Consider the following 13,857-nt stretch of genomic DNA (forward strand, 5'->3'; position numbering starts at 1 on the left):
ACAATACCCAGTCGTAGATGTGACTGGTGATAGAAGCAAGGTCCGATGCTGTAAAGAGCAATATTGTATAGGAACCTGGAAGGTCAGGTCCATGAATCAAGGCAAATTGGAAGTGGTCAAACAGGAAATGACAAGAGTGAACGTCGACATTCTAGGAATTGGCAAGCTAAAATGGACCGGAATGGATGAATTTAACTCAGATGACCATTATATCTACTACTGTGGGCAGGAATCCCTTAGAAGAAATGGAGTAGCCATCATGGTCAACAAGAGAGTCCGAAATGTGGCACTTGGATGCAATCTCTAAAACGACAGAATGATCTCTGTTCATTTCCAAGGCAAACCATTCAATATCACGGTAATCCAAGTCTATGCCCCAACCAGTAACGCTGAAGAAGCTGAAGTTGAACGGTTTTATGAAGACCTACAAGACCTTTTAGAACTCACACCCAAAAAAGATATCCTTTTCATTATAGGGGACTGGAATGTAAAAGCAGGAAGTCAAGAAATACCTGGAGTAACAGGCAAATTTGGCCTTAGAATATGGAATGAAGCAGGGCAAAGACTAATCGACTTTTGCCAAGAAAATGCACTGGTCATAGCAAACACCCTCGTCCAACAACACAAGAGAAGACTCTACACATGGACATCACCAGATGGTCAACACTGAAATCAGATTGATTATATTCTTTGCAGCCAAAGATGGAGAAGCTCTATACAGTCAACAAAAACAAGACCAGGAGATGACTGTGGCTCAGATCATGAGCTCCTTATTGCCAAATTCAGACTTAATTGAAGAAAGTAGGGAAAACCACTCGACCATTCAGGTATGACCTAAATCAAATCCCTTATGATTATACAGTGGAAGTGAGAAATAGATTTAAGGGACTAGATCTGATAGAGTGCCTGATGAATTATGGACGGAGGTTCATGACATTGTACAGGAGACAGGGATCAAGACCATCCCAATGGAAAAGAAATGCAAAAAAGCAAAATGGCTATCTGAGGAGGCCTTACAAATAGCTGTGAAAAGAAAAGTGAAAAGCCAAAGAGAAAAGGAAAGATATAAGCATCTGAATGCAGAGTTCCAAAGAATAGCAAGAAGAGATAAGAAAGCCTTCTTCAGCAATCAGTGCAAAGAAATAGAGGAAAAGAACAGAATGGGAAAGACTACTCTTCAAGAAAATTAGAGATACCAAGGGAATATTTCATGTAAAGATGGGCTCAATAAAGGACAGAAATGCTATGGACCTAACAGAAGCAGAAGATATTAAGAAGAGGTGGCAAGAATACACAGAAGAACTGTACAAAAAAGATCTTCATGACCCAGATAATCACGATGGTGTGATCACTCACCTAGAACCAGACATCCTGGAATGTGAAGTCAAGTGGGCCTTAGAAAGGATCACTATGAACAAAGCTAGTGGAGGTGATGGAATTCCAGTTGAGCTCTTTCAAATCCTGAAAGATGATACTGTGATGATACTGCACGCAATATGCCAGCAAATTTGGAAAACTCAGCAGTAACCACAGGACTGGAAAAGGTCAGTTTTCATTCCAATTCCAAAGAAAGGCAATGCCAAAGAATGTTCAAACTACCGCACAGTTGCACTCATCTTACATGCTAGTAAAGTAATGCTCAAAATTCTCCAAGCCAGGCTTCAGAAATATGTGAACCGTGAACTTCCAGATGTTCAAGCTGGTTTTAGAAAAGGCAGAGGAACCAGAGATCAAATTGCCAACATCCGCTGGATCATGGTAAAAGCAATAGAGTTCCAGAAAAACATCTATTTCTGCTTTATTGACTATGCCAAAGCCTTTGACTGTGTGGATCACAGTAAACTGTGGGAAATTCCAAAAGAGATGGGAATACCAGAGGATCTGACCTGCCTCTTGAGAAACCTATATGCAGGTCAGGAAGCAACAGTTAGAACTGGACATGGAACAACAGACTGGTTCCAAATAGGAACAGGAGTACATCAAGACTATATATTGTCACCCTGCTTATTTAACTTCTGTGCAGAGTACATCATGAGAAACGCTGGGCTGGAAGAAGCACAAGCTGGAATCAAGATTGCCGGGAGAAATATCAATAACCTCAGATATGCAGATGACACCACCCTTATGGCAGAAAGTGAAAAGGAACTAAAAAGCCTCTTGATGAAAGTGAAAGTGGAGAGTGACCAAGTTGGCTTAAAGCTCAACATTCAGAAAAGTAAGATCATGGCATCTGGTCCCATCACTTCATGGGAAATAGATGGGGAAACAGTGGATACAGTGTCAGACTTTATTTTGGGGGGCTCCAAAATCACTGCAGATGGTGACTGCAGCCATGAAATTAAAAGACGCTTACTTCTTGGAAGAAAAGTTATGACCAACCCAGATAGCATGTTGAAGAGCAGAGACATTACTTTGCCAAATAAGGTCCATCTAGTCAAGGCTATGGTTTTTCCAGTGGTCATGTATGGATGTGAGAGTTGGACTGTGAAGAAAGCTGAGCGCCAAAGAATTGATGCTTTTGAACTGTGGTGTTGGAGAAGACTCTTGAGAGTCCCTTGGACTACAAGGAGACTCAACCAGTCCATTCTGAAGGAGATCAGCCCTGGGATTTCTTTGGAAGGAATGATGCTAAGGCTGAAACTCCAGTACTTTGGCCACCTCATGCGAAGGGTTGACTCATTGGAAAAGACTGTGATGCTGGGAGGGATTAGGGGCAGGAGGAGAAGGGAACAAGAGAGGATGAGATGGCTGAATGGCATCACGGACTCGATGGACGTGCTTCTGAGTGAACTCCGGGAGTTGGTGAGGGACAGGGAGGCCTGGTGTGCTGCGATTCATGGGGTCACAAAGAGTCGGATACGACTGAGCGACTGAATTGAACTGAACTGCCTAATAATGTAAATCAGACTGTTATGTTTAGAAAAGTTGTTTCATTTTCCTCAAAATTATTCTAGAATTTGACTCAGTACTTATTTTAGAAATGTGTGCATGAGCTTGATTTCAAAGACAAAAATTGTGTTTGAATATTTGAGTCTTTATTCTGTAATCCTTTTTTTAGGAAGCTGATGCATTTCATCTTCCCTTTTTTATACTTCCTAGTCACTCTTGTTTTGAATATCTATCTACTCACTATCTAAGATCCTTTTCTCTACTGTTTTCTAAAGTGTTTTCTGAGCAAGTAGAGAAGTTTCTAGGGTTCTCTATGGAAAGTCTTAACATTTTCTATTTTATTGAACCATATGGCATTGCCATTTTGTCGGCCCAAAGCAGCTGAATGAAAGCTTAGCCTTAACCGAAGGTCACCTGGAAACTTCTAAATGACTTAATTCTTTACTAAGTGTCAAAGCAGACACAACCTAGCCTGGCCCAAAAGGGACCTATGGTTAAACATACAGCCATAGTACTTCATAGTTTTATGCCTCAAACCAAGCCAGTAATCAGAGATGTCTTTTAAGATATATCACTTCAGACACATTTTATGAGCCATTTCAGATTCTCTCAGACTCACCATCTCATTTTAGCTGCCACTGCTTATAGGGGCTAACCAGCTATATGTAGGTGCAGAGGGCCTATTTTTGTTCCCATGTCCCCACCACTACCATTCTAAAACATATATAGCCCAGTAGGGGAACCATTGACAAGTGGGAGACAGAACTAGTGGATAAATTCTTCCCTTTTTTTGTTTTTCCCTTTAATCTTGGACTGTCTTGAGACTCACTATATATAGCTTCTGGGATGAGTCCTCTGACTCTAACAATTAATCATATTTAATAGCATCCAGCTCAGTAATAACTCTTTGTATTGCCACTCCCCTAACTGGCTTAATCCTCCTTTCCCATAACTCTACTTCCTAATAAAATAATGTAAAATCTCTTTACTTCAGCAGTGCCCTCTGAGGAACCCAGGCTATATCCAACAATGTTCTCAAATTTTCATCAGTCACCTATGATAAAATACATGCTGAAGCTTGAGAATTATTCCTCTAGGACTTTTTTCTTTTATACTGGAAGAGAATTGATTAATAATGTTGTGTTAGTGTCAGGTGTAAAGCAAAGTGATGCAGTTATATAAGTATCTATTCTTTTTCAAATTCTTTCCCCTTTAGGTTATTACAGAATATTGAGCAGAGTTCCCTGTGTAATGATAGGTCCTTGTTGGTTGTCTATTTTAAATATAGCAGTGTATACAGGTCAGTCCCAAACTCATAATCTCTCTCTCCCCCACTCCCTTCCCCTGTGGTAACCATAAGTGTGTTCTTTAAGTCTGTGAATCTTTTCTGTTTTGTAAATAAGTTCATTTGTATCATTTTTTTTTAGATTCTGCATATAACCAATGTCATGATACTCATTTTTCTCTAACTGACTTCACTTAGTATGACAATCTCCAGTTCCATCCATGTTGCTGCAGATGGCATTATTTCATTCCTTTTAATGGCTGAGTAATATCCCAATATATATACAGACCGCATCCTTTTTTCTGTCTCTTTTCAGTCTTTTTTTGCTTTCACATTAAACATGGTTTTTGTACATGGTAGAGGAAACAATTTACAAGCCTTCCAATCATTTTTAGTCGAGTGTTCTTTAGGATATATATGAAATATGAGTTTCCTTCTCCCCAACACTCCATGCTAAAAATCGGTTGCTGTTCTGCATTCACCCTAATAAACCATTTGAAAGGAGATAGGCCTAGTTTTGACATCTTTCCAGCCTTCCCCAAGTTTTATCTCCAGACTTTACCCAAATTTTATCTGTCTTTCTTTATTTTTAACTTGATTACTTCTGTTGCTTTCATTTTAAATTGGACTACATCTTTATCCAGTCATCTGTCAATGGACAAGTAGGTTGTTTTCAAAGTCTTGGCTATTGTAAACAGCACTGCAGTTTAATATTGGGGTGCACATATCCTTTCAAACCATGTTTTTCTCCAGATACATGCCCAGGAGTGGGATTGCTGAGCCACATAGTAGCTCTACTTTTAGTTTTTTAAGAGACCTCCATTCTATTCTCATAGTGGTTGTACCAATTTACATTCCCACCAACAGGATAAGATAATTCTCTTTTCTCCATACTTTCTACAACATTGTTTGTAGACTTTTTGATGCAGAAATTATTTCTGTCCTCATGAAATTTTAAAATTTATTGGAGTATAATTGCTTTACATTGATGTGTTAGTTGCTACTGTACAGCAAAGTGAATTAGGTATATGTATACCTATATCTCCTCTCTTGGATTCTTCCCATTTAGGTTACTACAGAGCATTGAGTAGAATTCCCTGTGCTATACAGTAGGTTCTCATTAGTTATCTGTTTTATACGTAGTAGTGTATATATGTTATCCCATTCTCCCAGTTCATCCCACACACCCCAAGTATCCATGCATACATTCTCTACATCTGTGTTTCTATTTCTGCTTTGCAGGAAAGTTCATTGGTATAACTTTTCAGGATTCCACATATAAGCAATATTATATGATATTTGTTGTTCTCTTTCTTGTTCACTGCACTCTGTATGACAGTCTCTAGGTCCATCCACATCTCTGCAAATAAGTGCAGGGAATTTATTTATACCCTGCATGGTATATATTGTGTCCACAGTTCTTGAATGGATGGATATGTAAGCCAATGTGCTGTGTTCAGTCACTCAGTTGTATCCGACTCTTTGCAACCCCATGAACTGTAGCCTGCCAGACTTCTCTGTCCATGGAATTTTCCAGGCAAGAATACTGGAATGGGTTGCCATGCCCTCCTCCAGGGGATCTTCCTGACCAAAGGATCAAACCTGCATCTCCTGCATTGGCGGATGGATTCTTTACCTCTGTGCCACCTGGGAAGCCCCATGTAAGCCAACATTATATGTAATTTTTATCTTGGTCCACAGATTTGGGGGGCATATTAAATTTGGAATGTTAATGAAGGTTAATTTTGATTATGTTAATCTAAAATATTAAATTATTCAGTGATTAACTATTTTTATATGTTTATTCAGGCTTCCCAGGTGGTATGTGAGCACACACACATAAGTTCATTCAACTTCTATTCCTAAAGATATTCTTAAGCTTCTAACCATGAGGTCCTGGGCCAGCAGTAAGTGATCATTTAGGTTCCTAGTAGACCAGCCTTCCTACAGTTAACTATAAATTCTGGCCAACAACAAAAATTCCAACTAAAAAAGTTATAGAGAATGAACAGAAGTAGGCATGTTTCAGAGAGGAGTTGAAACTTAGAACAAGGCACTGGTATGGGGTGAATTTCACTTTTTGAGCCTTTTAGCCTGAGGACAGGCCACAGTCACAGTGTAGGGTGGCTAAACAGACAAAAGTGGCCATGTTTTTGGCCTGAGAGAGTACAGACCATGAGACAACTGAAGCCACTGCAAAATGAAGGGAGGAGCATTCAGTAAAGGAGCGATCCAGACAATGGGGGTCTAAAATTCTGAGCATAAACTTTCCCAAGTCTCCAGCTAGGCCTCAACGCATGAACAAATGGCAAATTCAAAGCAGCTTTCAGTTCAGTTCAATTCAGTCGCTCAGTCCTGTCCGACTCTGCGACTCCATGGGCTGCAGCATGCCAGCTTCCCTTTCCATCACCAACTCCCGGAGTTTTCAGCTAAACAGATTTTATCTGGTGTCCTCAATGAGCAAAGTCAAGTTTGAAGTTGGAGTTTAACCAATTTAATGTTTCTACAAAATGAAAATTGCAACACTTTTTGAAATTATTTAATAGAATCCACAATCTCCACAACATATAACATTCCAAATAGCTAAGAGACAATCTAAAATTACTTGTTTTTTAAATTAACTTTTATTGAAGTAGTTGAAATGCAGTGATGTATTAATGACTGAAAGTGAAAGTTAGCCATATAGTCGTGTCCGACTCTGTGATCCCATGGACTGTAGCCTGCCAGGCTCCTCTATCCATGGAATTCTCCAGGCAAGAGTACTGGAGCGGGTTGTCATTTCCTTCCCCAGGGGATTTTCTCAACCCAGGGATCGAACCTGGGTCCCCTGCATTGCAGGCAGACTCTTTACCAGCTGAGCTACTGCTGCTGCTAAGTCGCTTCAGTCATGTCCCACTCTGCAATCCCATAGACGGTAGCCCACCAGGCTCCCCTGTCCCTGGGATTCTCCAGGCAAGAACACTGGAGTGGGTTGCCATTTCCTTCTCCAATGCATGAAAGTGAAAGTGAAGTCGCTCAGTCATTTCCAAATCTTAGCAACCCCATGGACTGAAGCCTACCAGGCTTCTCCATCCATGGGATTTTCCAGGCGAGAGTACTGGAGTGGGGTGCCATTGCCTTCTCTGGACTGAGCCACTAGGGAAGCCCATATTAATTATTGCTGTACAGCAAAGTGACTCAGTAATACATATATATACACTTTTCCATATTATTTTCCTTTATGGTTTATCACGGGGTATTGAATACAGTTCCCTGTATTACAGAGTAGAACCTCATTTATCCATTATATATGAAATTTGTAGATACAATATTAGACAATACAGCACTACTGCCATTTTTAGGGGTGAAAATCACTTAAATCGCTAATCATAAACATGGACTAGGTGACTTCTTAGATTTCACAATAGACATAACATCAACCTTGTAAGTTAGAGTGAATTAAAGGTAATAGCCATGAAAAAGGCAATTTATACAAGATGCCAAACAAATGTCAAACTGTTTGATTCTTGTATACTCTGTATTTTGGCCCTAAATTAGATATCTGGTTATAGTAAGACTTCCCCTGCCTGATTTACTGGTCTAACCTGTCTTAGTCAATAATTGGCAGATGTAAACTCAGATTATGTAAGTCAAGTTAGTATCAGTGCAGCAGTTTCTCTACTTGCCTATTTCTCATACTTTGTCATCTAGTTTTTAATTTTGTGATTATTTTAAAGGATAAAGCCAATAGTTCACTTAAATGTACTTTCATATTAACATATTAAAGCCCTTGAATACCTATGTTACACACAATATTTGTACATTCACAATATAGTTGTACCCACTGACTATAGTATCTCCTCACCAGATCAGATGCCAAATATCAAGTGTATGTCTATTGGTAGCCCGATGTTGAGCTCCTGCTGAGCTCTGATATGGCTTTCTGACAAGTGTGACATTTGTAATATAAAGCTGTTTCAGCAGGTGTTTTAAATGGTTATGAGTGCAGAACTTTCTGATTCATGTTTGTGGAGCTTGATTTGTGAAATCTGTCCCTGACCTCAAGTATGGTCTGCCCAAGTGATACAGTTAGGCACTTTCTTCTTCCTTTTTCCCATGTATGTCCCACTTTTCATGTTTATCACACTGTCCTGTAGTTTGTAACTGTCACTTCTCTTTCTTTCTTTGAGACTGAGTTTCTTGAGGGTGGATCACATTGTGTATTCTAATCACCAAACACAGGACCTAGAAGTATTCAATAAATGTTCTTTGAGCAGGTAGAAGGCCATAAAATACTTCTGTAGATGGGATATTGTTTGGGGCTTAAAAAATTTTTTTTTTAATATATATTCCTCCCACCAACTTTTCTAATCCAGTTTGAGGCAGCTAGTACTAGAAGAATGACTACTAGGTCAATGATCTTGATTTAGACTTTATCTAGATCTTTATTTCAGAATTTTCCATTTTCTTATCTTTTGTTTTTCTGAAATATAGACTGATTAATAAACTTTTCAGTAAATACATATTGTTTAAAAGTTTCTGACTTTCCAGTAGCTACTTCTTAAATTTTATTAAAAGATTTTACCAAATTTTACTAAAAATTTTCTTTCTAATCTAGATTGTGTTTTATTTAAGCCACAGAGACTAAATATATCTATGCATGCATGCATGCTCAGTTGCTTCACTCATGTACAACTTTGTGACCCTATGGACTATAGTCCACTTAAGTGATAGGCAAATTCAGAGTGGCAAATAGATGGGGAAACAGTGGCTGACTTTATTTTTTTGGCTCCAGAATCACTGCAAATGGTGATTGCAGCCATGAAATTAAAAGTTGCTTACTCCTTGGAAGGAAAGTTATGACCAACCTAGACAGCAAATTAAAAAGCAGAAACATTACTTTGTCAACAAAGGTCCATCTAGTAAAGGCTGTGATTTTTCCAGTAGTCATGTATGGATGTGAGAGTTGGACTATAGAGAAAACTGAGCGCCAGAGAATTGATGCTTTTGAACTGTGGTGTTGAAGAAGACTCTTGAGAGTCCCTTGGACTGCAAGGAGATCCAACCAGTCCATCCTAAAGGAGATCAGTCCTGGGTGTTCATTGGAAGGACTGATGTTGAAGCTGAAACTCGAGTACTTTGGCTATCTGATGCAAAGAACTGACTCATTTGAAAAGACCCTGATGCTGGGAAAGGTTGAGGGCAGGAGGAGAAGGGGACACGTCACTGACTCAATGGACATGAGTTTGGGTAGGCTCCAGGAGTTAGTGATGGACAGGGAGGCCTGGCGTGCTGCAGTTCATGGGGTCACAAAGAGTTGGACACGACTGAGTGACTGAACTGAACTGATGGATTTTTTTTGGGGGGGATGGTGAGTGGGGAGGGTGGCTTCCTTCATAGCTCAGTCGGTAAAGAATCTGCCTACAATGCAGGAGTCCCGGGTTTGATTCCTGGGTTGGAAAGATGCCCTGGAGAAGGAAATGGCCACCCACTCCAGTATTCTTGCCTGGAGAATCCCATGGGCAGAGCAGCCTGGCAGGCTATAGTCCATGGGTTCGCAAGAGTCAGACATGACTTAGCAACTAAAACACCACCACCCTGGATTTTTTGTTACTACATTTAGCAATATTTTGTAAGGAAATTTTATGAAAGCTTGTTAATGATAATATTGTTTTCTAATAGACTATGGAAGGTTTCCATAGGTAAGAATTAGCACTTTATCACTCCAGAATATAAACAAAGTAGATAGATGTCAACTCCATCTATACAAAGAAAGTTCCTGTGAAGGAAATAATGGTAATCTCAATTTTAGATTAGGTAGAATTCCCATGTGAAAACTGTGGTTCATCTTATATGACAGCATGTAGCATATCCAGCTGCTTTCTCTTTCTAATCAAAACATTTGCTTGCAATAACAGCTGCCTCTCTGCCTTGTTTTTAACAATTTGCAGCAAGTCAAACTGGGAACAGCGTGTCCACAGTAAGAGAACTCAGGATTCTGGGATGTGTCTTTTCTATAATTTCAAAATAAGAAAAAAGAAATGCCAATTCACAAACTGGTTGTCTTTTTCCTCTAAAGCTTTGTTTCATGAGCCCTAAGAAGCTAAATTTACAATCAACGCTAGTATACTGAAGTCCAGAGATTTATAAACAATTTTCTTTTCAAAATTTGTTTTTGTTGTTCAGTCGCTAAGTCATGTCCAATTCTTTGCAACCCCATGGACTGCAGCACCCCAGGCTCCTCTGTCCTTCACCCTGGGTTTGCTCAAATTCATGTCCATTAAGTCAGTGTTGCTATCTAACCATCTCATCCTCTGATCCCCCCTTTTCCTTTTACTTTGAATCTTTCCCAGCATCAGGGTTTTTTCAGATGAGTCAGTTTTTCACATCAGGTGGCCAAAGTATTGGATCTTCTTTGGCAGCAGTCTTTCCAATGAATATTCAGGGTTGATTTCCTTTAAGATTGACTGGTTTGATGTCCTTGCATAACTTCTGTACTCATCAATCATTTTGGAAAAACAGAATATAGGAACTGAGTTTTTCATATTATGGTAAATTATTCTTCTGAGCCATTATCTGTGTCATGTTTATGAAACTGCATTTCTAAAAGTTAATACGACTACTACATATGACTATATTATAGGTAGCATTTGACTCAAACACAAGACACATTAGACTGAATTAGTATGAATAACTTTTGGAATACATTTTATAATCAATGGTTTGATATAAGCAAATTTGGCAGTTTTTGAAGAAAATATTTGATTGTTAATGTCATAATTTAGTAAAGCATTCATTTATAAGTATCATCATCATATCAAGGGAAGAAAAGAGGATATGTAATTTAGGTCAGACCAACACATCTTAAGCATTAAAAGATGTGTGTTTGAAAGATGTCAGTCTCCGCATGTTCTGGAAATAAAAACCAGACAAACAATACAATAGAACTTCATGCATCCCCATAGAAGTCTGAATAACCAATCACTTAAAATTTCACCATCTGCTCTTACTGAAGCAGCAAGATTGAGGCGTTTTCTGGTCATGATGATCAGAATGTAACAGAATGAGAAACAGTAACAGGATTCCCCCCACACATCCTTTCTTATTTACTGTTGTGGTTCTTAATGAAAACCTGGGCTATACAAAGAAAAGGGGAGGATGTCCCCCGCCCCATCTCCTAATTGAGTGCTTATACCCAGTAATAGCTTTTCGCTGCCCTGGGCAGCATGACATTGCCTCATTTGGCCTCGCACAGCTATTATTCCAGGAGGCAGCTAGTGAAGTGCCCCAATCCATCTGCTTGCTTTTCATGGGCTGGTGCTTTCCTTGATGTTGACAGCTGTCTTAATATTCCTGGGCCACCTGCCACATAGCAAATACTGTGCCGTAATGCACACACAGAAATGTATCCCTCTGGTGGACTTTTTAGAACAAAAAGCATTTCTAAACCATGCTTGCATCCTTGTTGAAAGGCTTCAGGGTCAGCACTTTGTTCTCATACTTTTGAGGAGTAATGTGCTTATGCTTTGGAAATGGTAGTTCAGTTACAGTGTGATGAACTTGAGCTTTTCTCACATACCAAATAAGCTATTGAATTGTACTCTTTTTGTAGAAGTCATGGTCACAGGAAGCAGAGGAAGAGAACAAACTGACAGTTATTTCCTCTAGTGAGCCTTCATGGAAATTTCTAGACTAAGTTGGCATGTGTGCATGGTAAGTTGCCTCAGTTGTGTCTGACTCTGTGAGACCCCCTGTACTGTATAGCCCACCAGGCTCCACTGTCCATGGAATTCCCCAGGCAAGAATACTGGTGTGGGTTGCCATTTCCTCCTCCAGGAGATCTTCACAACCCAGGGATCAAACCCATGTCTTATATGTCTCCTGCATTGGAGACTGAGTTAGGGTTCATCCTACGTATGCTCATAGAAGGACTTTCTCTTTTCCTGTCTGCTTTGCTCATCTGTTCACACCATCAGACTTGCATCTTGAGGGAAAGCTCTTGGTCTTATCACTGTATCTCTAAGAATGAGTGTGTTTCTGATCCATAGTCAGCACTCAAGGACAAATCCAGGTTTTAAGGTACCTGAAGATTTTTGCAATTTCTCTTTAAAGAAAAATATTTAAAATTAAAAATAAAAATTAGATATAAAAGTGAATGAAAAAATAAATCATACAAATGACCAATTTTAAATGATTGATTAATATTATAAATGTCACAGTCTAGAAAAACAGCATTTTTTCCATTATCTGCCTATTATACTTCTATAATTTTTTTTCTTATATTTTTGTTAGTGTATTCTTTCATATGACATTTTCTAATATTTTCTATACATATAGTAGAAAGATAAAGTCTTTCCTTAAATTTAGATGAGCATACTTATTGCTAGAAAGGCTAGGTAAGCATACAACATTATATACCCATATACACACTCATTGTGGTATTGCTATAGGTCTGTGCCCTACAAACAAATATTATCATAAGTTCTATTTTACATGATTTTCATTTAAAAGTTTGCTGCATTTACAATTATAAAAATTGTATGTACTACATTATTTTAACATACAACTGTTTTGAGAGAAATTACATCAATCAGAAGTGATTCTTTTAAGTTTTATCTTCTGTTGCTTGAAATAGTTTTCCACAACTCACCTTTTGCTGTTGTACATTTTGAATCTTGTTTCACCTCTACTACCCACACATTTTCAGTGTTAGAGGACTTAGGATATGTTTATGTCGCAATAGTGCTTCTGGTCCTGTATCTTAGGTGTAATGCCTGGTGAGTTGCCCAATGAACAAACTGAAATTAAAGCAGTAACAGCTATTCTTTGGAGAAACTGACAACCACATAAATACATTCCACTAAATCCAAACTAAAATCCACACCACACATTTCCCAGCATGCCCTAAAGGGCCTCCAGTAACTCTAATACCAGCTGACTCTAGGAATAAGGTGATGGAGGGAAAATCCAAGTGGAAAGAGATTGTGGTCTTAATTGTGCAGTTTAAACATTTGCTTTTATATATTTCATAAACACCACCAAGTGATCACATTCCTGAACTCACCTTGGAAGAGACCATGCCAATGAGGTGCCTTGAAGCTTTGATTTCATCAGCCTCACAGTATATATGCTTCTAACATACTCATTAAATGAGGAACTGATCAGTTCTTGAAAAGTAAATAAATGATAATTCAGGAGTCATTGATTTATGGCTTTAAGCTAATTTTTCATAGAGTTTGCAAAGCATTTGAATGAATGCAAGTATACCTGGTGCCCTGCCTCCATTAAGGCAAACTTTATGAAAAATTAGCTTAAAGCCATAAATCAATGACCCCCGAATTTTCATTTATTTACTTTTCAAGTACTGATCCATTCCTAGGTGTCATCTGCTCTTACGTTCTGAACTCATAATAATGAATTTCTGAATACTGAGTTCTAAGATTGCATTAGAAAGTCTGTAAAAAGGTTGAATTTTAGAGTTTTGAGGATCTTAGAGATTCTAATTTAGCACAGTCATCTTCATTTGTTCATTCAGTTTTTCTGGAAGACATTTAAAGAGTGTCTATCGCAGAAGCATATTTACTGTGAAGCTGATGAAGCCAAAGCTTCAAGTCACCTCATTGGCATAGTCATTTTTAATGTGAATTCAGGAATGTGATCACTTGGTATATGGGGCTTCCCTAATGGCTCAAATGGTAAGGAGT

The sequence above is a fragment of the Ovis aries genome, chromosome 1 (genome assembly GCF_016772045.2).
Source record: "Ovis aries strain OAR_USU_Benz2616 breed Rambouillet chromosome 1, ARS-UI_Ramb_v3.0, whole genome shotgun sequence".
Taxonomy (NCBI): Eukaryota; Metazoa; Chordata; class Mammalia; order Artiodactyla; family Bovidae; genus Ovis; species Ovis aries.